Raw genomic sequence first — 23,851 nt, 5'->3', positions numbered from 1 at the left:
GGTCTGGACCATCAGACACAAAGGAGACAATTCCAGTTCCAATAGAAAGTGGTAATTAATTAGCCTTATTATAAAAATAGAAAATTACTCCATTTCAGAAGCAGGAAAATTCTCTTCCTAAATTTAAAACATAGCCAAGCTAAGAGTAAATTCCCAACTTAGTTGTAGGTCCAGGAAGAGGTCCTCAGAACAGGAGAGCAGCAACTCTGCAAAAGAAATTATCTAAGATACTAAATTCAGTGACATGGAAATCATTTTATCCAAACCCATTATAGGAATGCAAGAAAAAACACTAAAAGGAGAGTCAAAATGATATCAAGAAAGGAGGAAGATTTTGACTCTATTATATAAGACTGTCAACAAAGCATATCTCTCCAAAAAATGAGACTTCAATGTAATGATGAATTTATTAATCTAAAAACGCCATGTCTAAAGCCAATCAATAAGGTCTAAGGCTTTGATAAATATAAAAAAAGAAAATATTGGAAAACTGAGACAATCAAAATAAAATGGGGCAACATCTAATTTTGCCACAGCTAATAGCTTCAGAGAACTTCATGAATAAACAATTGTAACTTCACTTGCAAATACCACAAACAAAATTCAAAATTAATTTTTAAGTTTCAGGTTTCAAGTTTCCAAGGCTATACTGTTCAGGCAGAGACAATATTTGACTTCTGAGCACATCCACAAAGTCAAATTTTCCTCTAAAGAATATTCCTGGATCAGCTGTTTGTAACTTAGCTGCCTGACCAAAGGGGGCAAGAAATGAGGAACATGATATATTTGCTTCTGGTAAATTGCATATTTCCCTTTCTTCCAGTTCCTCAGAATTCACAGGGTCTGGTATGAGGGATGCTCCCTTAGCAGAACGGGTTGCTTCATCCTAAACCCTGGAACTCTATTTTTTAATATGAAAAACAAAACAAAGCCAACAAACAAAACACTCCTGCAGAAAAATAGCCGGGGGTGGGGGAGGAGCTAGGAAAAAAGACAGTCACAAGATTCATAGTTGTTGTTGAAGGGAGAGCATCTACCAACCAGCAGTTACTGTGTGGGGATCTTTACAAATACTATTTTAAATTCATACCAAAAAACTATAGAATTCACTATATACAATTTTCATCCATATTTTACAGACGAGAAAATTAGGTTCAGAGATCAAATAACCGGCCCAAGATCACACAGCCAGCACATGTCTATCCATCTGTCTAACACCAAGCCCTCCTCTTGCCATGACGTCAAGCCCATGCCTCAGTTAATATTCCTGCTGGACCTCCACTGTGTGCATCCATGCTACAAAGAGCTACAAAAGAAATAGAATACATCACTTTCAGCCACCAGGTAGTTAACATCTAAGAGCATTCTGAAGATTCAGATGCCAATTCATGAGAAGCAACGCGGTAGATACTATTGAGGAAAGGGCACTAGGCCAGGGAGATGGAGATGACTCACTTACCCTGGGCTTTGCTATTTACTAGCCATATAATGTCGGGTAAGTAATAATTTCTATTATTTCCTCATCTGCAGAGAACACATAATATACTATCTGCCTTAACTATCTTACAGAATTAGTTCAAAGATCCAATTAGATAAAAGCCTTATTAACAATAAAATGTTTCAGAAATACGAAATGCTAATACCGCTATTCAAGTGTCCAAAGGTCAGTACAGAACTGTGGGTAGATATCTGAATTCAGCAATAAAAGGATGAGCTAAATCACTTTGTTTCCCCCTCCTTTGTTTTCTCCTTGTTTCCCCCTACGTTCTGCTGTTTTGGCTTGCCAAGTGAGCTAGTGTTCTAAGGGTGAGAGATTAATCAACTAGTTCTAGCTCCTGCTCCCTGCACTGCCCATGGACTCTAGCTAGCTGCATTTTGAAGACGGGGGCCTATGACCAAACCACTTTTCTTTGCTACAATTGCACCACCAAGCCAGTACGCCTACTGCTAGCCAAAGGGCAAAACAGTCCTATTTTCCACTTCTTCATCTATTTCTTTTTCTCCCTCTTCATCAGCAAGCTTATAAAATCAAAACTTCACCCTCCAGTGTCCAGCCTACCTGCAAACCCAAAGCTGTACCTTCAAATTATAAATTCTTTCTGTCAACTCAGAGAAAAGTATGAGATGACACATTTACCTAAGAAGACTGGAGGAACTGGGTTCAGAAATCAGGTGCTTAAGAGATTCTCTGAGGAGATGGAGAATTTGCAAAACAAGCAACAGCCTTTGGCTGACGGGGAAGAGTTTCACGAACTAATTTGTACCAACTACAAGCATTTAAAATAAACTAAATTAATTTTCTGTCTTAAATACTAGTATCAGAACATAATTTTCTATCAATTTTTTCATTGCAAATTAATCAATATTTAGAACATTCTTTTTCTCTGGGAAGAATTATTCCCAATTCCAAACACTCAATTCACAAACTCAGGAAGGCTGTCTAGACTTCAAATATGTGTGATTGCAAACGACTTACTGAAATTCTTTGGATACTTCCCAAATCTTCATTTTATTTAATGTGATTTTAAGCCAACCAAGATAATGCCTATACTGAGCTCAGCAAAAACAATAGGGCAAAAAACTTTATTTTAACTGAAATGTCACAGGAGAAATTTATACATAACTTGACAAACTAAAATGCCTCAGGCTTTAAACACACACACAACACAACTACTTCTATACCTTCTCAATCTCTCTCTTTCTCTATCTCTTCCCTTCTCTGTCTCAGTCTTATTTTAAAGGAAGCTAATAGTATTCTCTCCTTTCTGTAATTTGCTTTCCAGATGTGAAATTGTAGACTTCTTTTGGATTAGTACTAGAAATGCAAAATGCTCACTGGGTCAATAAAAATATTGGAAGTGAAAATTTTGTTAGAACTTTAGAGGTTATGAATTTATTTTACAGGAGTAGTTATATATTTTATATTCTAAATCAAAATTTTATTTCTGATGACCAGTGAAATTTGCATTCCACTTCAATTCCCTATTTTTCCGGAAAAAAAAAAAAAACGCTTTAGAAATGCCATGTAATATTTTACTCTGGTGTTTGTGAAAGAGTGGTCTTCATAACTCCTTATTTGAATCATGTAGGACATTTTCTAAAAATGCAGATTCCTGGTCCCTCTCCAGAGCTACTAACAAATCAGAAAAATCCAGGTCAGACCTGGAAATCAGCATTTTAAGTTTTCCCCAAATGATCCTTATAACCAGCAAAATTATCACAAATGAATTTTTTCATTTATTTAAATTATATTTAAGATATTTCAATAGCAACATCTATAACATTTTATAAACTTACTATGTTAAGCATGTTAGAAGGAAGATGATTTTTTTCAACTAATATGTTAAATATGCTTGGTTTGTCATAATTTACTTAGGTACTTTACAAGGGAGAACTGAAACGCCACATCAAAAAGCACACTAAATTTCCTTTAACTTTTACCACCACATATTGAAATTTAAATTAATTAAGAACTATTTATGACTAAATGTTGTTGGAAAATGTGATTAAAAAAGAAATAATATATATATTATATATATAGTATAGCTCTTTATGGAAATAAAGGTTATAAATATACATATGAATAGTTTTTCAATTAACTTTTCCTTAAATTTGTATTGTCTATGTCATCAAGCAATATTTTTTACCTCTAGTTCTATTTCCTATTCTCTATTAACATTTTCAAAAAAATAAAAAGAGAAATCCACTCTCTGAGAAAACCTGTAATAGTTCATTAGTTCTGTGTATCTCAGCAGCCCCCATACCTGACTGCATTAGGTCTTTTTGCACTTCTCATTTTTTAGGTCACACAAATACTGCAAGCAATGTAATGCAACCGCAGGCTTGTCTGTATTTTCTCATACAGCCAAGGCCTGACTTATAAATATTTCATTTATTGTTGTCTTAACTCTAAAAGAGATTAGCCTGTATTTTTTCATGCTTTATCTTGAAACCTCTCTCTTCTGAAAGCGATTCTGACCATGTTTTTGGTAATGTACTACACCATAAAAAGGACTTTCATTCAACAGAATGTAAACCACTCAGGCCAATGAACCAAAAAATTTTAAGACTCAAAAATACAAAATTCATATAATTCTGAACTAAGTTATTTCACAAGGAAATTCAATACTATATGATAGAAATGTGTTTTCTGAGCCTTAAAATGATAAAAATGGAGTCCACATAAGTACCTTTAGATACAAAAAAAAAAAAAAACAAGGAAAATTTAAAATGAGTTCAGAGGGGGGAGGTTGGAGGGAATGGGAATTATGGGTTAGTTGGGAATCAAAAATCATAAATTGCTTATTCAAGATGTGTAATAGTGGAAGCAACAAAGATTAAACTTCGAAGGAAAAAACCACAGCAATTAAGTTATTCAACTTACACCTCTTTCGTATGATAAAGCAACAAATGTTACCTCTGAATCAGTCCTCCTATCAAAAAGAGAGATGTGTGTTCTTGAAGGAAAAAAAGTCAAATAGTTTACTAACCAGCTGAGTATTGTAGATTTGCCCATAGCAAGGAGGAAGGAACATGAAGGAAAAGAGCTTTACCATTCCTCATTCTTAGTCTTTTCATCCATCTCCCCTCCTCCTCCAGCTGAGATTATGTAATCTACCAAGTTTACATCAAAAATAGGAACAGAAACATTCCCAGAGACAGACTCTGCAAGGTTGGTTTTAGTTATCGTAAAAAATATAAATAAAGAAATACCAGAACACATAAACAAAAAAGGACCACCATAAGTAAACAGAGTAGGAGATCTCCTTACCCAAAGGCACAGGAGCAAACCTAGTTAAACAGCCATTCTGGCTCATTGAGAGCCCTGATATGATCAGTTTTCAAATTTCCCATTCCAGCCAGATCCTTCACTCATCTGATTGCACCCTAGGTCTCCGGTCTACCCACACCTCACTCACCAAAAAGTATATAAAAAGCTCCGGATTGTGCCAAAGCTTTCTCTCCTACTTAAAGTTGCCTCTGCTAGTTGTGATGCTTCACGACTCTTCTACCTGCCAGGGGACCTTTCTGCCATTCTCGTTTTGCCCTGATCTCTGAAGAAATGATGGGAACGTTGTTCTTGGTTCACTACCTAGATCTCTGACGACTCAGCTGGTCACTGCACTTTATTATCCAGATTTATACTGTAATACTAATGATGACAAAAGGTGATCTAATAAATTATTGGCTTACTAATAATTTCTTCTGTCTGAGGGCTTAAAAAGCAATAAGGAGAACTCCCACTTTGGAGTTAATAGTGAAACAAGAAGAATGACCATGAAAGACTTTGTCACAGAATTCTTAGAAGTTCATGTCAATTTTAAGCTCATAATTCCAATCCAGTGAACAAAACGTGGCATGGATTTTAGCAATAGAGATAAAAAAAGTTGTGTCTATATTTATATATCTACCTATACCTGTGTGTGCATGCGTGCGTGTGTGTTTGCCAAAATACAGTCCCTGGGCTAAAACTGGCTCACTGCCTGATTTTGGATGGTCTGTGAGGTAAGAATGGTTTTTACAGTTTTAAATAGTTGAATAAAAACCTAAAGAAGAATACTCAGTGAAATACAAAGATTATATGAAATTCAAAATTGAGTGTCCATAAGTAAACTTCACCAACACACAGCCACATTCATTCATTTAGGTATTTTCCATAGCTTCTTTTACAGCAGAGGGGCAGAGTTGAACAGCTGTGATAGAGATCTATGGCTCACAAAACCTGTTTTTACTATCAAGCCCCTTACAGAGAAAATTTGCCAACCTCTGCTATATATGATGGCTTGGGACAAATATCTTATCTATTGAAATTATGAATTATTGAAAGTGAAATTATGACCGCCCAATCTAAGAAGACACTAACGGAGAAAAAAAATTAGAAAATATCTTAAAATACACAGGGATTAGTCACTAAACTACTGTTTAGTGACAATGGGATATTATCAGATATTATCAGAGATGAAGCTGAACTTCTTGAATCCTGGGTGGTTTTTACCTTCTCCACCAAAAAGGAAAGTGTTAAAACTAAAACAGAAAATCAAATATGATCAAATCAAAGGTCAGGAATTAAGAAGAAGACAATGAGTCACTTCAAATAAGTTCAGGTATACAGGACCAATGGATTACAATTTCAAGGTATTAAAAGAAAGCAGATTGTAAATGTTTTCACAGAACTGTAGTTGATGACCTTGGAAGAGTTACAAACAACAGGAGAGCAGATGTAATACATAAGAGGGGCAAACGATATTTTATTTTTTTAAGGTAAAAGGATTCTAGAAAATGAAGATCAGTGATCTTGACACTATTCGCCAACAAAATTCTAGAACAGGTTACTAAACAGATGGCTTGTGAGCACTTAAAATTTTTTTAAAACCTGCCATGGAGTTGTTAAAAATAAGCCATGCCAAACCTTGTTTCCTTTTCTGACATGTTACTAGATGAGTGGATCAGAGAAATACATTAGCTGTATAATACCTGGACCAAGAAAAGTATGGAGAAAGTCTGTAACGGCCAAATTTGGGTAAGTCCTTCCTATTTGTGTAACTTTGGGGAAACTTATTAACATCTGGGCCAAGAGGCAAATTCCATGGGTCTCTTGAGACTGCATGTTTTTCAAGCAGAGGCACTGGCAGCTTTTGTTCTGGACTTTTTATGGATGTTTGTACAGCAAATAGCCTTCGAAAGCAGAGATAGTTATCTCCTTCTGGAACAAAGGGAAGGTTTGCTTACAGTCCATTATAGAAGATTGGGGTTCCTCAACTTGGGGTTCCTCATCTGTGGTACAACTTACTGAGTGTGCAGCATCAACTTGAGCCACTCTGCAGAGTCCCTGTGGGACTTGGGGACAAGGAACCAAAACAAACATGAAGGTCATGCTCTGTTTGCTGTACTAGAAGTAATAAAGTCCTTTGTCTCTGAACCAGAAGTCTTGTGTCTCTTCTACAAGCATCCACAAAACTGTGGCTGGCTAATTTGTTAGCATGTAAGAGTAAAATCTCAGATCCTTCACAGTTCTTGACAACTTATGACTCAGCTTTGCCTTTCATAAAATGGGAAAACAAGTACCTCCTTACAAAGGTATTATAAAGATTAAATGAAATAATACACACAAATTGCTTACAAAAGTGCCTACTTAAATTAACTGCTCAATGAATGTTAGCCATTATTATAATGATAATTATTATTAATTTCAAATGTATATTTAGGTTAACAATCACATCCAAAGGATTAATGACAAGTCAAAGAGTCCATCCTCACCAAATTTAGAAAGGCTCTATTCTTAACCCTGTTCTGCTCAATATTTTCATAAATAATTGAATAGAGCTGTAAAAATGTATTAATCAAAATTATGAATGACATAATTGCTAACAGATAGAGTGAGGATTTTTAAAAAATCTTGACATGCTGAATAAACTATAAAAAAATGAATTCAACAGACATACAAATCCTAATTTTTTTTTTATTGAGGTAACACTGGTTTATAACATTATATAAATTTTAGGTGTACATCATTTATATTTCGACTTCTGTATAGACTACACCATGTTCACCACCTAAAGACTAATTACCATCTGTCACCATACAAATGTTCACCTTTATTCCTTCCCCCCTCACCCCATCCCCTACCCCTCTGGTAACCACCAATCCATTCTCTGTTATCTATGTGTTTGTTTATCTTCCAAATCTGACTGAAATCATACAGTATTTGTCTTTCTCTGCCTGACTTATTTTGCTTAACCTAATACACTCCAGGTCCATCCATGTTGTCAAAAACGGCAAGATTTCATGGTTTTTCTTACAGCTGAGTAGTATTCCACTGTATATATACCACATCTTCTTTATCCATTCATCCATCAATGGGCACTTAGCTTGTTTCCAAGTCTTGGCTCTTGTGAATAATGCTGCAATGAACACAAGGGTGCATATATTTTTTCGAATTAGTGCTTTTGTGTTCTTTGGATAAACATCAAGAAGCAGAATAGCTGGATCATATGGTATTTCTATTTTTAATTTCTTTAGGAATCTCCATAAAGGACTGATACAACTCAACAATAAAACAAGCCGATTAAAAAATGGGTAGAGGATCTGAACATTTTTCCAAGGAATATATACAGATGGCCAACAAACACATGAAAAGATGTTCAACATCACTAATTATTAGGGAAACGCAACTCAAAACCACAATGAGCTATCACCTCACACCCATGAGAATGGCTATCATTAAAAAGACAAGAAATAAGTCTTGGAGAGGATGTGGAGAAAAGGGAATTCATGTACACTGCTGGTGGGAATGTAAATTGGTGCAGCCACAAATCCTATTTTTAAAATGAACTATTCAAATTGTATACTAATTTCAACCTACATAAAATGAAACACAATTCTAGTAACAATGTAAATGACTAAAAAAATGAATTTGCTATTAGGTTAGAGAGAAATTTTCAGTGTGTTCTGTGTTGCTCAGGCCACACTTATGGTATGGTATTTAGCTCTGGATACATTTTAAAGGGAAATTTCAGTAAACAGAAGCATACCCAGAGGAGAATGATCAGAACTGTGAAGGGCAAAAGAAATCCATATAGCATATAAAGTATAACTGAAGAAACTTGACTTCTTTTGCCTGAGAAATAAAAGACTTATTGGGGATGAGAACTTTTCAGACATCTGCAAAGTTATCTACGTGAAATATTTATTCTGTGTAAATCCAAAGGGTAGAGCTAGAAATAATGGCTAATTAATTGATTCCAACTCAATATAAGGAAGAACTTTCTACCAATCAAATTTTTTCAAATGTTGAATTTTAAGATAAGTTCTTCATTCATGGAAGTTTTTGAAAGCCACATATCCAGGACTACAGCAATAGGAACTGCCTCCTTCACATTCAGATGTTGTTAAACTGCTCACTTCTTATTTGTAAATAACCAACCCACAGGAAATTTATCTAGGCTTCTTGTCTATTTTCATTCCTGTCTTGCCTTCCTGGTTTCTGTTCCATTTCAGCCTAGCTAGCTACCCCAAACTGACAATTTGTTCTTAGCAGCCCACCTAACTTTTTATTTACCTCTCTGATTATTCCCTCTTCCCATACACGGCTGCCCATAGGCCATGTGACAAAGGCTCCTGGGTAACAAACCCTAGCTCCACTTCCTATCTGGCTTGGAAGGGAGATTGGAAAATTAATTTCATGATCTTAAAGCTTCCTTTCAATTCTAGGATTCTTGGATTCTTCTTATTTCTTTTTCCATTTACAGAAATTGATGGACGATCAGTGACTAAGGATAAATAAATAGGTGAATGAATAAACGGACGTTAGTAAACAATTGATAATGAGCTTCTCTCTTCTTTAAGAACTAGCTATCTGAATGGTGCTTACATCTTTCAACCGGTAAAAGAGATGACAAGAAGTGAAAAGATATGAACAATAAATACCTGTGGGAACAAGGAAAGCAAGTATGAGAGCAAGAGAGAGAGACTGGGAGTGGAAGCAGGAATGAGGGTAATATTCTTAGAAATCATTAACCAGTAAAGTCTCTTGTTTACAAGCCAAGCCAAAATAAAACTTAAGGCTATATAAAAATATATTTGAATGAAAAACTCCTAAGAAATTATGACAGGAGCAAGGAACTACATTCTCACAAAGGCAAAAATGATCCACACTACAACACAGATGACTCTCAAGTGCTTTATGCTAAGTGAAAGAAGGCTGACTCTGAAGGCTACACACTGTATGATTCTATTTACAAGACAGACTTGAATGTAGTATATATAGACAATGGAATACCATTCAGCCAGGAGAAAGGTGGACATCCCGCCACTGGTGACAACATGGATGAACCTTGAGCACCTTATGATGCTAAGCAAGATAAGTCAGACCAAGAAAGACAAGTACTGTAGGATATCCCTAATATGTGGAATCTAGAACAGTCAAACTTGTAATAAGACAGAGAGTTACCAGACCTTGGGGTGGGGGGATAAGATTGATGTTTAGGGTACAAAGTTGCAACAAATACTAAAGAAGCCATAGCCATCTAGAGCACAGTATAATACAGACGACAATACTGTACTGTAATTATGTAATGTGATAAATATCACCGCAACAGCAACCATATTACAATATATAAACGTATCAAAGTAACACATTGGACATCTTAAATTTACACAATGTTGCATGTCAAATTTACTCAATAAAAAAAAAATGCCAAAAGAAAAGGATAGACTTGAAAGGACAAAACGATAAGGACAGAAAACAGATCAGTGGTTACCCGGGACTGGAGGCTGGGAGGAGGGGTTGATTAACAAGTACATGAAAAAATTTTGGAGCCTGATGGAACCGTCCTATATCTTATTTGTGGTGCTGATAACACAACTACATATGTTTGGCAAAATATATGGAACTTTACACTAAAAGGGGATGAATTTTTACTGTATGTAAATTATCTTTAATAAAAAAATGGAAAAAATTAAAGGGCTTAAAACAACTTTGTAAAGATGAGTAATTAAAATATGCTTTGTGTCTAATAAATCACAATGAAAGTAAATATTTTGAGATAAAATTATCAAGATCATTTCCACAATATAGTAAGCAATTTCTTATTTTAAAATGAAATGTCGTATGCATAGCCAAATAGCTTTTTAAAAATAATCAAATATATTTTCACTGTTTCATGGATAGTTAACATGTAAAAATAAAATTATTCATTCACATTCTATTTTTAAAATATTCTCTGCTAAGAAATATAATTCTGGTAATAAGAAAATAAATGTTAAATATTTTTATTATTCATGTATTCACAGCTCATTAACATATATTCTCTATTGTACACTTGCACTTAAAATTTTACCTTATGTACTCAGAAGTTGTCTCTCAAAATAAAAACAAAGCAAAATGTATATTAACGATGTTCCTTTAATATAGTAATATGAGTAAGCATGTACTTAGTCATATTTTAGAATCTGGCGTTGTTTCAGCCCAGCAGGAGTGAGATATTTTCAGGACACAATTAGAGGGATATCAAAGAGAACAGATACGTAAAATCAAATACAAATTAGAAATAAGAAATTGCAATGCCTTTCTTCTGTTTGTGGGATAGTTTAAGCAACAGACATGCAGGGCTAGGGATACTGTGACATCATTGAAAATTATGAAAATGCAAAGAATTAGAAGTGGTAAGAGACCAACTTAAAAGCATACTTTTCTGAAAGTAAAGAAATATGATAAATGAATCAAGAAATATAGATTTAAATTTACTATATTTGGGACAACACAAAGTCAGGCTGTCAAATGAATTTTATTTTTAGTTACAGGAAACACATTCTTTAAAACATATAACAAGGTAAAACGTTTTGAAATACGAATGTTTGCTAGCTTACATCACTGCTAAAAACTATCACAATTTATAATCCCGTACCTTCTGAGAAGAAACCTTTGTTGCTGTCCTCGTGGTCTGTCTGCATGGTGGACTGACTGTCATAAGGAAAGCACCCAGAATAAGAGGCCACACTGTGCATTGGATGGCACACTGCATGGGGTTTGTATACTTTGCATGATTGTATATGTTACATGATTGGGTGATGGGACAGCAAAGGCACTGAAGGAATGATCTAGATGAGGCTCTAAAATCTTTTTAGGAGTTTCCAGGGAAGAAGAAAGATGTCTCAAGATTTAGTGCAAAATTTCCTATGTGATACACTGTATAAAACCCCTGTGCTATTCCCTTTAAGCCAAACTATAGCAAAGATATGTAGTGCTCCTAGAGGTGGAATTTGTATGTCCTTTTAATGTAACACAATGCACAGACTGGACCATGTAGCAGCCCAACAGTCTTCGTGGGTTCTAAAAATGTCTGTGTCTGTGTGTAAAGTCCCTTAAAAGGGGAGCTCTCACTTTAAAAAGATAAGGTTTATCAAACAGCTTATGCAACTCCACATTTTATTTCTGGATTGGTGCCACCAACAGCTAAATATATGAATGAGCACAGGACCAAGGCAAAATTGTGAAGAAATTAATATTTATGGCATGTTAATGATATGCGCTTCAGGGAAGAGAATGCCAGGTGGTTATTTATTTTCCTTAACCCTAACATGAGCAATTCCACACGCGCTGTACCTTCTCCTCTCCTTGTTTCAGCATTCTGGTTAAATAGGGGAGGCTCCATTCCTGCCTGAGAAGGAGCGGGGTGGTGTGAAAACACCTAGTGGGCTAAGACAACTGAAAAGAAATACTCTTAAATTTTAACTAAGCCCCCTGAGCTTCATAAGCAAAGTTACTTGTGGTAATTTTTGCTGTTTTTAATTGTTTTTATTTTAGGAAGGATCTTTTTCTCCCATTCATTTTTATATGTATGTTTATGTGGTAGTAAGGAGAGAACATGTTCAGAGTTGTAAATTTGATCCCACGTATTTCATAAAAGGTTTCAGTTGAAAGTAACCTAAAAACTAATCTAGTCTCTCTTTAATTTTGGAGGAAATGACCCACCCAATATCACACAATAGTTATAGACAGACCAAGTACCAGAAAGCATATCTCCTAGCACTTAACACGGAACTCTGCAGAGTAAAGCAAGCTGGCTATTTACTATCTGGGTAATAATTATACTTTCCAGAAGGATTCGTTTTCATTCATACCCTAATGTTGTTATTATCAGACATGTCCTTTAATACAAAATTTCTTACTCCAAGCAAAGAAAGGAGAGTACACTGGACTTGGAATAGCCAGACAGTACCACGGGGGGCACTGGGTATCTAAGGAGCAGAGAAGAGGAGCAGAAGGTGTAAGTTAGCAATTGTTTTAAAAAGGGAAAAGTAGGGGTACTTATGTAATAAAATCCCACTTTGCCTTGCTTCAGAATTTTCCAAAGGCCACAGATTCACTGGTGGTATAAGAAGATACCAGAATTATTTTGAAAGATATCATAATTCAGTCTGAAGGAGGGAAGAGGGAAAGAGAAAAATGAGAAAAAATAGGCAAAGAAGAGAGACCACCTCCTTCACTGGCAACAGAAAAGATTAAAGGCTCCTTTCCCTATTCTCAAGATATTTAGAATAAAACTGCTGAGCAAGTTAGTGCAAATCTTAAATATGGACATAGGATGTGAGAAGGAGACCTATAAGGCATCAGGTTTATGAGAAAATAACCTGTGTATTTGTGTGGTGTTATATGGAAAGCTGTATCAATTCATACCTTAGTTACAGGTGTCCAAAAGCTAAAGAGTAGGGTTTTAAATTTGGAGAGATGGACTTTCCATCAAATCATAAATCCTCAATCTGCTGTTTAAGGATGGATACTGAAAGAATGAGAGAAAAGTTGTAAACTTATGGGGTGTGTGCCAAGCCATTTAAATCTAAAGGTTTTCAGAAGACACCTTGACTTAACCCATCTCCCTCCATCTTTCCCCACAGATAATCTCAGAAATACTTGGTATCTCCATGTTGTATTCATAGTGTAGCCATTACAAATATCTATGTACTCTACTTAAGCTATTCATATTAAGATATAAGGAGTTACATGATTAACTATGTCAGCTCAACTCTGCCAAGCATTACTATATTGAAGCACTCAACTCTGGAGCATTTGTTGCCAAAAAGCATAAACATCCACTCATACCTTTCAAAAGTTAAATATAATATTGTTTCTCAGATAAAGAATAAGAAACAGACACAGAAAATTGAACCTGATGTATACCCACCTGAGATGAGAGCTGTGTCTTGGCCAATATACTACCAGATAGTTTTCCCAAATATGATATGGTATAAAACAAGTGCAAGATGAAAAAGTAAGGTGAAAAGTAATTTCAATTACACACAAAAAAAGTAAGGCAATGAGACAGATAGAAGTAACTGCTTGGGCCTCCAACAAGTCATTCATTCCTTCACTCAATATTTAGCTTTAGCTCTCCTACTAAGTGCGAGGAACTGTTCTAAGCACTGGAACAAAAGGAAATCTCTGGTTCCATGGAATATACATGCTCACTGGGGGAACAGAGGATAAATAAACAACTTTTTAAAATGTCAGCTGATGACAGTACTGTGGGGGAAAATAACGCATGGTAGAGGTGACAGAGCATGATCAACGAGGACTTATTTCACACAGGACAATCAGAGAAGGGTCCTCTAGTAAGGATGCATCTGAGCAGAGACCTGAAATTAGTGAAGATGTCTGAGAGTACAGCTTTCCACACAGAGAGGACAGGGAGAGAAACTCTGAGGTGGGAATCATCTTATCCTGTTCTGAGGAATATCAAGGAAACCAGTGTGTCTGGAGTTGACTGAATAAGAGGAAAACACTAGGAAATGTCAGCTAGGTAGCATGGGTCAAATAATACGGACTTATTTAAGGTCTTTATCTTTTATTCTGAGAGACATAAGAAGCTGTTGGAAGGTTTATACAAAAGAGTGACAGAACCAGACATATTTTTAAAAGATCACTCTGCTGTGTGGGAAAATAAACTGATGTGCCTGGAGGGAGGAGAGGGGTTCAATAAGTGGCCACTGCAACAATTCAGGTAGGAGATGATGACCTATGTGATCAGAGTGGTAGCAGTGGTGCTGCAAACTAGATGTGTAAAACAAGATGTCTGTACCATTCAGCTAAACTAAAGGCAGACTGAGCAAGGGATAAAAAGTGAAGACAAAAAGGAAGTGAAGAGTTAGCTATAGGTATACAGATATAGATCAACCAAATCCTGGAACACAAATTTGGGTGAAGTAATGGTGAGGAATAGTTCTTAAGGAGGGTGGGGATCTTTTTTATAAATGAGATGATTTTATGACAGTCTACATATGCTAAGATGTTAAGATATTTGGATTAGTGTACTAGAAGTTTCTCCTCACTATCTGCCAGTGAGAAATTTTATACACGCTTTCTCCAAAATAAGTCTATCACTGATTTTTTTTTTACCCCCTAAAACACACTTTAAGAAAGTTTGTTTTTTCTTTTAAATTGAGAAAAAGTTGCAAAATGATGGCTCTGGTTCTGTATGTGTACCAAAATGACACAAAACTAAAATGAAACAAAAGACTTTCACAGAAAATGCCATCATAAAAGTTGAGAAGAAAGAAACGAAGACGGGAAAAACTTTACATTCTTTCTAGTAGCATCCTTCATTTGAGGGATTCAAAGTTAATTTCCTTAACCTGTTTTAAAAAAAAATACCTATGACATTCTCATGGTATAAATCTTTTAAACTTATGTTAGAAAGGTCTTTAAAATGAAACACCAAAAATTTAAATAAATTTTAAATCAACATTATCTTCTACAAAATACAGTTTATGCCTTCCAAGATAGAAATCAAAGGAAACTGAGGAACATTAATAAACTAAAAATGTCGAGAGCTTTTAAACCCCTGGAGATTCATTTGCTTCACAGCAATGTGCTTTTTCAACATTTAAATTTTATTCACTCTTGCTAATGAAAATAATTTGCCACAGCAGAAAGGAATGAAGACATCAGCTCTGGATGACATATTTATCAATACAATGGAAAGTATGTTCTGGAGATCCTTCATGAATTGTAGAAACAGGGAATTGTACAACTGATTGGGAAGCTGAATTCAAGCAGTAGACTACAGATCCAAAAACACCTATTTCAAATATCAAGGAATTCAAAAGGTTAAACCTGGGCCCCCGTAGATAATTCATGGAGAAAATGCATTTTAATAAAATGTCAGATGAAATTATATAAATTAAGGGAATTTTAGAATTCAAATTGTTCAAGGAAAGCAAGCTGAATAAATGAACAGATACAAGTCAGTTTAGAGAGAGTAAGCAAAGTTCAAAATTACCAAATGAAAAAGTAGTAGGATTCAAAGTCAATTATAAGCTGCAAATTATTGAAATATAATGCTGCTTTAAAAATGAAATGGGGATGATACCAGTATACCTCACTTGAGAGCACAGATATACTCTGTTAATTTCGCTGCTAGGCAAAAAAATCTGAATAAACACAATTTCCTAGTCACTCCAATTATAAAATTGAGACTGTGCTCCTAAAAAGAATTACGTCAATACTTAATAATACCACATTTGAGAAAACAGCAAATTACTGAAGCGTCTATTTAGAGGAAAAAAACAACTTCCATGAATACTACTACTGACAGGAAGTCACCACATACATATAGGTCTATTTTTTTGTTTTAATATAATAGTGTTGGAACATAATAAATCTAATTCTTCTCTAAGGATCTCTCTCCAGCATCTCAATATTCTAACAGTAACCTCTTAGTCATAATATTTCTTTACATTTCACCAAAGTTACTCTCTTTTCCTGTTGTTGGTTATGTCAGGAAAATTGGGGGTACAGGATGGATAAATATACTGGGCAGAGCAAAGGAGCCTAAACAAAAGTACATCAGAGGTAATGACAAGGCAGAAGCAAATAAGCAAGTGGAAGTGAGTACCTATTTATTTTAATAGGTAAGAATGCCCACACGGAAAGAATATTCTACTCCATGAGTATTTATGTAATTCAATAGTAATGAATTTTCACATAACCAATGCTGGGTTAAAAAAAAAAAAAAAGGTACTGGTATTTTCAGACAACCCTCCTAACTCTGCTTAGTTAAGGTATTAAAAAAAAAAAAAAGTAGTTATGGGGTCCACTTGGAGGTTGTGAAAAACAACTGAGGAAGCTAAAAGTTTGGAACAAGTCCATAAGAAAGCAATGAAAACGACCTAAGCTTCATGAAAAAAAGTCCAAAGGCCCTAAATTATTTTACCTGATAAAGACTATGCAAGTGACAAGACTGGAATCCAAATATATTCAGAGATAAACAGTTGGACCTAAGAAAATACTTATGTCATCTAAAGAAGGAATAAAACTAAAGTAAATTATGGCATATAAAATTCTAATTAGGCATTAGAATATGTGCAGACCATGAGCACTGGAATATGTTTCAGAAAAGTTTCAAGCACCTCGATTACTTTTTCAGAAGCCTTAAGAATATACACAGCAATCTTTCTGAGATGGATTTGATCAAGTTTGTTAGAACTCTATGAATTAAAGGCTACACAAATAAGGTTACTTTCAAAATCTATGCAAATCTTAAGATCTCATTGGGCCTCATTTAAGAAATAGGTTTTCTTTTATCAAAAGGCAGTATCAATCTGGGCACTGGTTAGAACATTTTGGATCCATTCATTTATCACCAAGAGTAATACCATCTATCACAAAGTTAAAGAATAAAAAAACCATTTGAGTGTGCCAAGAATTAGTATTCAGTAATTGTAATGGAATTGATATTGTTTCTGAATTCAACTGTGATTTGCAATTTTGTCTAGCAATGATCACATCAAGAGAACTTCTTAGGGACATTCTCTTCTTACAAGTCAATGGCCTTTTTCTGATTTAATTCAGAGAGGCAGAAAATACATGACCACTTCCGTCATGCAGTTTTCTATCAGTACTATAACTAATAGCTGGTCTAACATGAGACTGTCAACACAGAAAGAGAAAAGGGTGATGAGATAGAGCTAGCTATAAATCCTTAAAAATATCACGAATAATACCACTTTTATGTAATTAAGTTCCGTATCCCTCACATTTTCTCTTGAAATAAAAATGGCAAACTTGTCTGGCTACGTTCATTATACTGGTATATGCCCTATGAGTCTCAATCAAACCATGAAGTTATTATTACATATTTAAATATACTTTTCATAAAATATAATTCTAATAGCTACGCAAAGAGAGTTGGTTTGTGTTTTTGAATTTTTGCTTGTACAAAAGGACTATCACTTCTCATTACAGGTTATCTGTGAATTTAATGTTCATCTTTTTTTCCTCTTTATGGTGAGGCACATGCAAGAATTTCCCCCTATTTTAGGTTTCTAGAATATTACAAGGGTTTATTTTATTTTATTTTTTAAAGCAAAACCAGTGTACTATCACCAGTGCAAAGAAATAAAACTTCAATGACAGTTTACTCAGACACAACCATTAACGAGTTTATTCATATCATCATGTAATTAAAGGTCTCTTTTCACTCCAGAAAATGAATTCTATGAAAACAATATTTAATTCTAGAATTTCCATCACTCTGTATCCCAAAATACAATTTGGTGAATTTTGAAAAACAGTTAAAAATACTTCTTAACAGTTACTTGTATATACTTGCCTTTGATTATTCTAGTATCCACTGTAGTGTAATGGCTAACTTTTTAATAATCTATATATTAAAAACGTTTTTATTGTGGTACTCATATTTAAATTGAATGTTAAAAATTATTCCCTTAACAATTCTTGTATTCTTGTACTTAAAAATGAACTTCAAGGTGATCTTTTCAAATTGAGTGTCCTCCCTCACTTACCTACAGGGATGTATCATCAGGTTTCTAGTCTCCTCTTGAAAAGTTAGTAACAATCACAAACACTTACTTTGACTGTTTTAGACAACATTGAAATAATGGGTTTCTTAAGGAAGTATTGAACTGAACAACTATTGAACATGAGTCTAGGTAAGTAATAAAAATAGAAGGAAGGAAGGAAGGGAAAAAATGAGTTTTAAAAGCTCTGAAGCTGAAGTGAAATTCTGACCCTAATGATCACAGTGTATATAACTTTATATCCACTGTATTAATGTATATACAAAGAAATGAAAATTGTAAATTAATTGTTTAGCAGTGTTAAACAAACACTACATTTTAAAATTCCAGTACACTGAGAATATACTTATCCATAACTCATAGTGACAGAAAAGATAAACAGGCCCCTTGACAACATAAAACATTTCCCGAGGTACGCCACAATACACAATTTTAGACGAAAACATCTGAAAGCTCATCTTTGCTTCAGTTTTGACCTCTACCATAGACTTGCTTTAAACACACCCCTCCCGTGTCCACGGCTGCCTAACCAAACTGTTTGAGTTAGCAGTGTGTGCAAAGATGTGCCTTCCAGGCAAACTTTTGTTTTCTAAAAGCTAATCTCTCCAAATACTTCCAGTTGGAAAACGTCCACTTCAGCTACTTGACACCAGGGCGTCGCTTTCTCCCCTCTGCTTACCTGCCACTACTTAATTATTCTTCCAAGCGGACTCCGGGCACGCTGGGGAGGTAGCTCTTTAAGCACTTCTGAATCCATGATGACTATATATGTACACATCTTACACACTCCCACAGGTCTCTCACACCCTTTCTCCCGCCCGCCCGTTCGGAGCCCTCGCCCAGGCCACTTCGCAAACCTCACGTCGCGAATACCAGCCCACCTGGGAGCAAACAGTACTCGAGGAATAATCCTCAAGATCAAGAAACTGACTGGACTGAATTTCAACATGTGGTGAGAGAAAACAGGAGGGGGGAGAATAGGAGCATTACAGATAGCAGCTGTCCTTTAAGTGGTTTAAATCTGTTGGTTAAAAAGCTGAATAAACAAATACACAGATGGGTTCAGTTCCTCGGGGATTCCGGAGCCTGAGAAGCCTCCCCAGCGGTGTCCAGTCGGCCTCTCTTGACTCGTCCCCACGCAAAACGCACACTGGTCCCGCTCTCAGCCGCGGCCGCCTCGCACGTGTCTGTCCCTCCCGTTGGTCCTGGGGAGCGTCACCCACGCGCCAGGCGCCCGAAGAGACTTACCTAAGAGATCTGAGAGCCTGAGGACAGTAGGGCAACTTTTCCTCCCTGCTCTACACAGGCGGGAACACTCACGGCCAGCGCGGGTCCACGCGGAGGCCAGCACCCAGGTCGGGCTGTCGGGCGCCGTCTGGCCTGCGGGGCGGAGAGAGGCGCTCGGGCGACGTGCGGGCGCCGCGCCTCCACCCCGTGGGTCGGCCCGCGCCGCCGCCGCCGCCGCCGCACGTGCGCCGCTGCAAACGCGCCGGGGCGTCGGGACCCGCGCTCCGCCAGGGTCAAAGTCAACGCGGCGCGCCTGCCCTCCGCGGATATACAGGTAAAAGCCAACCGAGAAGCCCTCCCTTTCTCGGAAAGGTGTCTGCGCCCCTCGCACATGCCCTCCCCACCCCCGAAGAACCGCGAGGCGCGATTTCACCCCAAACCCACGCACAGAGTGGAAAGACCTTTCCAAAGCGGAAGCAAAGTAAGACCAGGACGGAGACCAGGGGAAGCGGGTCGTGCTAACCGTGGACGCGGGAAAGAGCGTGATCCGGGGCAGCAGGGAGATGCGCGATTATCCCGAAGCGTCACTAGGGGCCAGGAGTTTCTTCCCTCGAGAGACAGGGGTGTCCCCTCTCCGACTGCAGTTCCCGGAGAAGTACTTCTGAAATGTACGCTCAAGTGTCTAACTTAGAGACGAGGAGCGTGCACTTGCCCAATGGAGTAAATAAAGGTCAGCAGTTGGATCAATAAAGTGTGTGCTTCCAACCGCCAGATGTTTTTACTGTGGTGTCTCCTCCCGGGGGGGAGGGAGGAAGGGAGGAAGAGGAAGAGACAACAAACAAAAATAAAAGAGTAAACAAACACATCTGGTATTTCAACACACATCTTCCTCAAGCCGCGGTCTCTCTGGACAAGGCAAGATTTTGCATATTCAAAACTAAAAATCATCCGTGAGCCAACAGCAATCTCCCCTCTCTGGACTCCCCCTTCCCCCATCACAAAGCAAAATGAAAAAGAACAACAAGTGGTGATACGGGGTAAGGAACGCGACCCCGACGCCAAGCCGAAATTTGACACATGTCACACCCGCCCCGGCGCGCCGAGCGCTGCGGCTGGGGAGAAACTTTGCCGCCGACGCCACTGGAGGAGCGCGGAGCAAAGTCGCAGCCCGGCCCGGCGTGGAGGTGGCTGGGACGGGGTGGGGTGCGGAGGTGCAGCGCGCCAGAGTGAGGGTGAAGAAACTTACCACGACGAGGGACGCCTGGGCAGCGTCCCGGGAGGTGGCACCCGCGGCGCCGAGGCAGAAGCCCCCAAACAACACACCCACGCGCAAGTCCCGGCAGCTGCTGCCGCGAGTGGGGGGCGCGCCCGGGGGGGCTGGAGGAAGCCGAAGCCGGCGGCCGCGGTCGCCGCATAAATAACCGGGACGGGCGCTCGCGGGCGGGCTGCGGGTGGCGCGGGGCTCCAGCCGGGGCGCAGCGGCCGCCGCGGAGCTGCACGCGCCGGCGTGTCTCGCGCTTTCTCGGAGGCTCGCGCTGTCTCGCGCTGCCGCTCCCCCCACCCGGATCTGTGTGTGTGTCTGTATGTGTGTGTGTCTATGTGTGTGAGTGTGCGCTGGCGGGCGCGCGCACCCGGCCGCGCGCGCGTGTTGTTGGCAATGCAAACTGTACACACACTGCGCGCGGAGCCGCCTCTCCTCGGAGGGGCGGGGTGGGGGAAGGAACGTCTCAGAGGATTCTAAATTACTGCTGGGCCACTTGTTTGTTTTTGTTTTACTTTGCCTTGTTATTGTTGATTGTTGTTGTTGATGCCCAAAGTGGTTTGAAACCAGCCGGTTAGGATGCCTGTCGCCCCCATCCAGCGATCTCCCCTGGTCCCCCAACTTCTTTAAGGGAGGGGGAAACGCGGAGCAGAATATTGCTCGGATTTCCAGTGGAGCCTCCTGGCTGACGTCAGGTCCACCTGCTATGTAAACAACTCGCTGGCGAACTTGTTTGTTCGGCGCCAGATCTTCCCCCACCCCCACCCTTCTCCCCACCTCCTGCTCCGCCTCCTCCCGCTCGGCCCAGACGGCGAGCCGAGGGAGGGGGTGGGGAGAGAGGAGAGAACAAAACCGTATGCTGTATTGGCAAAGCCGAGTTGTGTCTGCTGCTTCTTGGCAGTCCCCAAAGTACGTCCTCTCAGCAGACGGAGCTGCTGGCAAATGAAACAGGGGATTCCACGTGAAGTGCAGAAAGCCTCGAAGGAATGCAAAGCCCTTGGTGGCAGGGAGCTAAAGTACATGGTAGTCAGAGAGGGAGACCCAAGCGTGCGTTAAAACGCTGATTGGCCTTTCTTTTCACCGTGTGCACCTCTGCGGCCTGGGGTGGAGGGAGGCCGAGTGTCTTTCTCACTCTTCATTGTTGTCGTGGCTCCTGTCTCACTTGGGCCCGGGAGTTCTTGGGCTTCCTCGTGGTCGCGCAGCCCGGGTGACCGGCCTGGGGCCGGGCTGCAGAGCTTGGAAGGAAGGGGCCGCCGAGCCGGGACTCGTAGGCTCTGAGGCTTTCGTGATGGGCCCTATCAATGACTGAGGGGAGCAAAAGTAACCGGAATGGAATGAAAGAAGAAACTGACAGAGCCTGCTCTGCGCGCACTTCAAAGCCGAGGCGCCAGCCCGGGGGATGCGCGGGCCCAGCCTCCCGCATCTGGGTCCCCTCTGCTGTCGGTGGGGTGTCACCTGGCCAGCGGGCCCACGCGGGATCGAGGGGATGACGAGGGAAAGGCAGAGGGAGGACGAGACGGGCACGGATGGGACGCGTGACCCGAGCGACGGGTTGCTCGGTAGCCCTTCCCCACACCCGCTCGTGGCGAGCGGTGCCTCCCGCCGTCTCGCGTCTTCCCGGCCCGCTGGCCAGCGACCCTCTGCCGGCCGCGTTCCCGCGCGCCGCCGCACGGTTCGCAGATCAGTGGCGGAGCGTGGCGTTCCGAAGGCGCTGAAACTTTCCTCCAAAGAGCTGCCGCCGAGAGGCCGTTGAGAACAGAGGCCAGCCCCTGACTGCTTCTCGGCCAACTTTAACATCTCCAGTGGCACCGGGGCGGTGGGGGTGACTGGGAGATGGGCGCGCTGCACTAACTTCTGCCTTTGAGCCTTTCTTTTCCTCAAAGAGCAGCGCGCCCTTTCTCTAAAGGGCAGGCGCGAGCTCACACACTCACTTGGCACCAACTCTCCCTGCAGAACCCGCGGTTCTCCGGGGGAGGAAGCAGCCCTGGCACCCACATCTGTAAACACACCGTCAGGTTTTCTAGGGAAACCAATTAAGTCAATAAGCCACGGGGCCGGACCTGGGAAGACGGCCCCTGCCTGCCAGGAAGACGAGGAAGAGGTCGAGCTGGGCTCTGAATTGCGGTGCTTTCTCTGAGCTTTTAAACTCCAGGCAGTCCTTAAGTGCTCTGCTTATGGATTGCGTCCTCTTTTAAATTCTCTTTTTCGAAATGCACGCTGAATAGTGGACAAATAATCCGTTTTTTTAAACAAATGGGAGCGGGGAGAGGAGGAGGGAGCAGTCCTTAAAATTAGAGGACGCCAGACCCAAATGACCCCACCGCGCCCTTCTGAAAGGTGGGGATAATTTTATGTTAAGTAATTTGCGTTTATGCTTCACTGGCAAACCTAAATAAAAAGCGGATTCTCTGAAGTAACCTGAAACTATTTTGAAAAGGAGAAGAACAAACGGCGTCGAAATCCTTGGAGAGCCCACGATATACCTTTCCACAAGGTTTGTTAATAAAGGTAACAGAACAGTCGGAAGGTCTACACGTTCTCCCTTTTTTCCTTCTTTCTCCGCCGTATACACCGACCCCACTTACTTCCCTTTCTCTCTAGGGGTCCCGAGGAAGTGAGCGGGAAAGGTTTATTATAAAGGAGTCTGGGCCACTTGCAAGAGAAGTTCAAGTTCCCAACGAAGAGAAAGAGGGTTACATTCTCAAGACTTGGAGAAGCGGGTTTAGTTAGCCTTCCTCTTTTCTATACACAAAGACACGTTTTGGTGAAATTCGCAGCCTCTGACGTTTCTTTCCTGTGAGTACAAATAGCCAGGCGCCAAGAGGTGCAAAAGGATATCACAGTCGGAGGAGCACATCTTTCTAAATTGGCAGCGGACCCTTGCCAGGCGTCTTTCCTAAGCCGGGCTGAGCCTGCAGCCCCCTTGCGCCCCCGCTTAACTTGGCCCCCTTTATCTCGTCTTCACCGCTGCCACTCCCCGGGCCACCAACCCTTCCCGCAGGGAAGACGCCCAGGGAGTTGAGAAAGCAGGTCCTGCCAGGAGCCGGC

At 39.8% G+C, this 23,851-nt stretch overlaps 1 protein-coding gene across 11 annotated transcripts in view; it reads right to left on the bottom strand.

Annotated features, from left to right (window-relative positions):
* FOXP2 (forkhead box P2) overlaps nucleotides 1-21,248 on the bottom strand; it is a 516,090-nt gene extending 494,842 nt beyond the window's left edge. For 4 of the 11 annotated variants that reach the window (XM_046670379.1, XM_046670381.1, XM_046670380.1 and 1 more), the window contains exon 1: nucleotides 20,789-21,242. The gene's annotated coding sequence lies outside the window, so the exon portion shown is untranslated. Of the gene's footprint in view, nucleotides 1-19,563; nucleotides 19,915-20,065; nucleotides 20,263-20,788 lie in introns of those variants that run through there. The other 7 variants (XM_046670389.1, XM_046670390.1, XM_046670378.1 and 4 more) reach the window with 4 other exon arrangements.
* Between the last annotated feature and the right edge of the window lie 2,603 nt (nucleotides 21,249-23,851).

This window comes from Equus quagga, chromosome 8 (genome assembly GCF_021613505.1).
Source record: "Equus quagga isolate Etosha38 chromosome 8, UCLA_HA_Equagga_1.0, whole genome shotgun sequence".
Classification (NCBI taxonomy): Eukaryota; Metazoa; Chordata; class Mammalia; order Perissodactyla; family Equidae; genus Equus; species Equus quagga.
The sequence above is the reverse complement of the archived record's forward strand: the minus strand, read 5'-3'. Positions and strand labels throughout refer to the sequence as shown.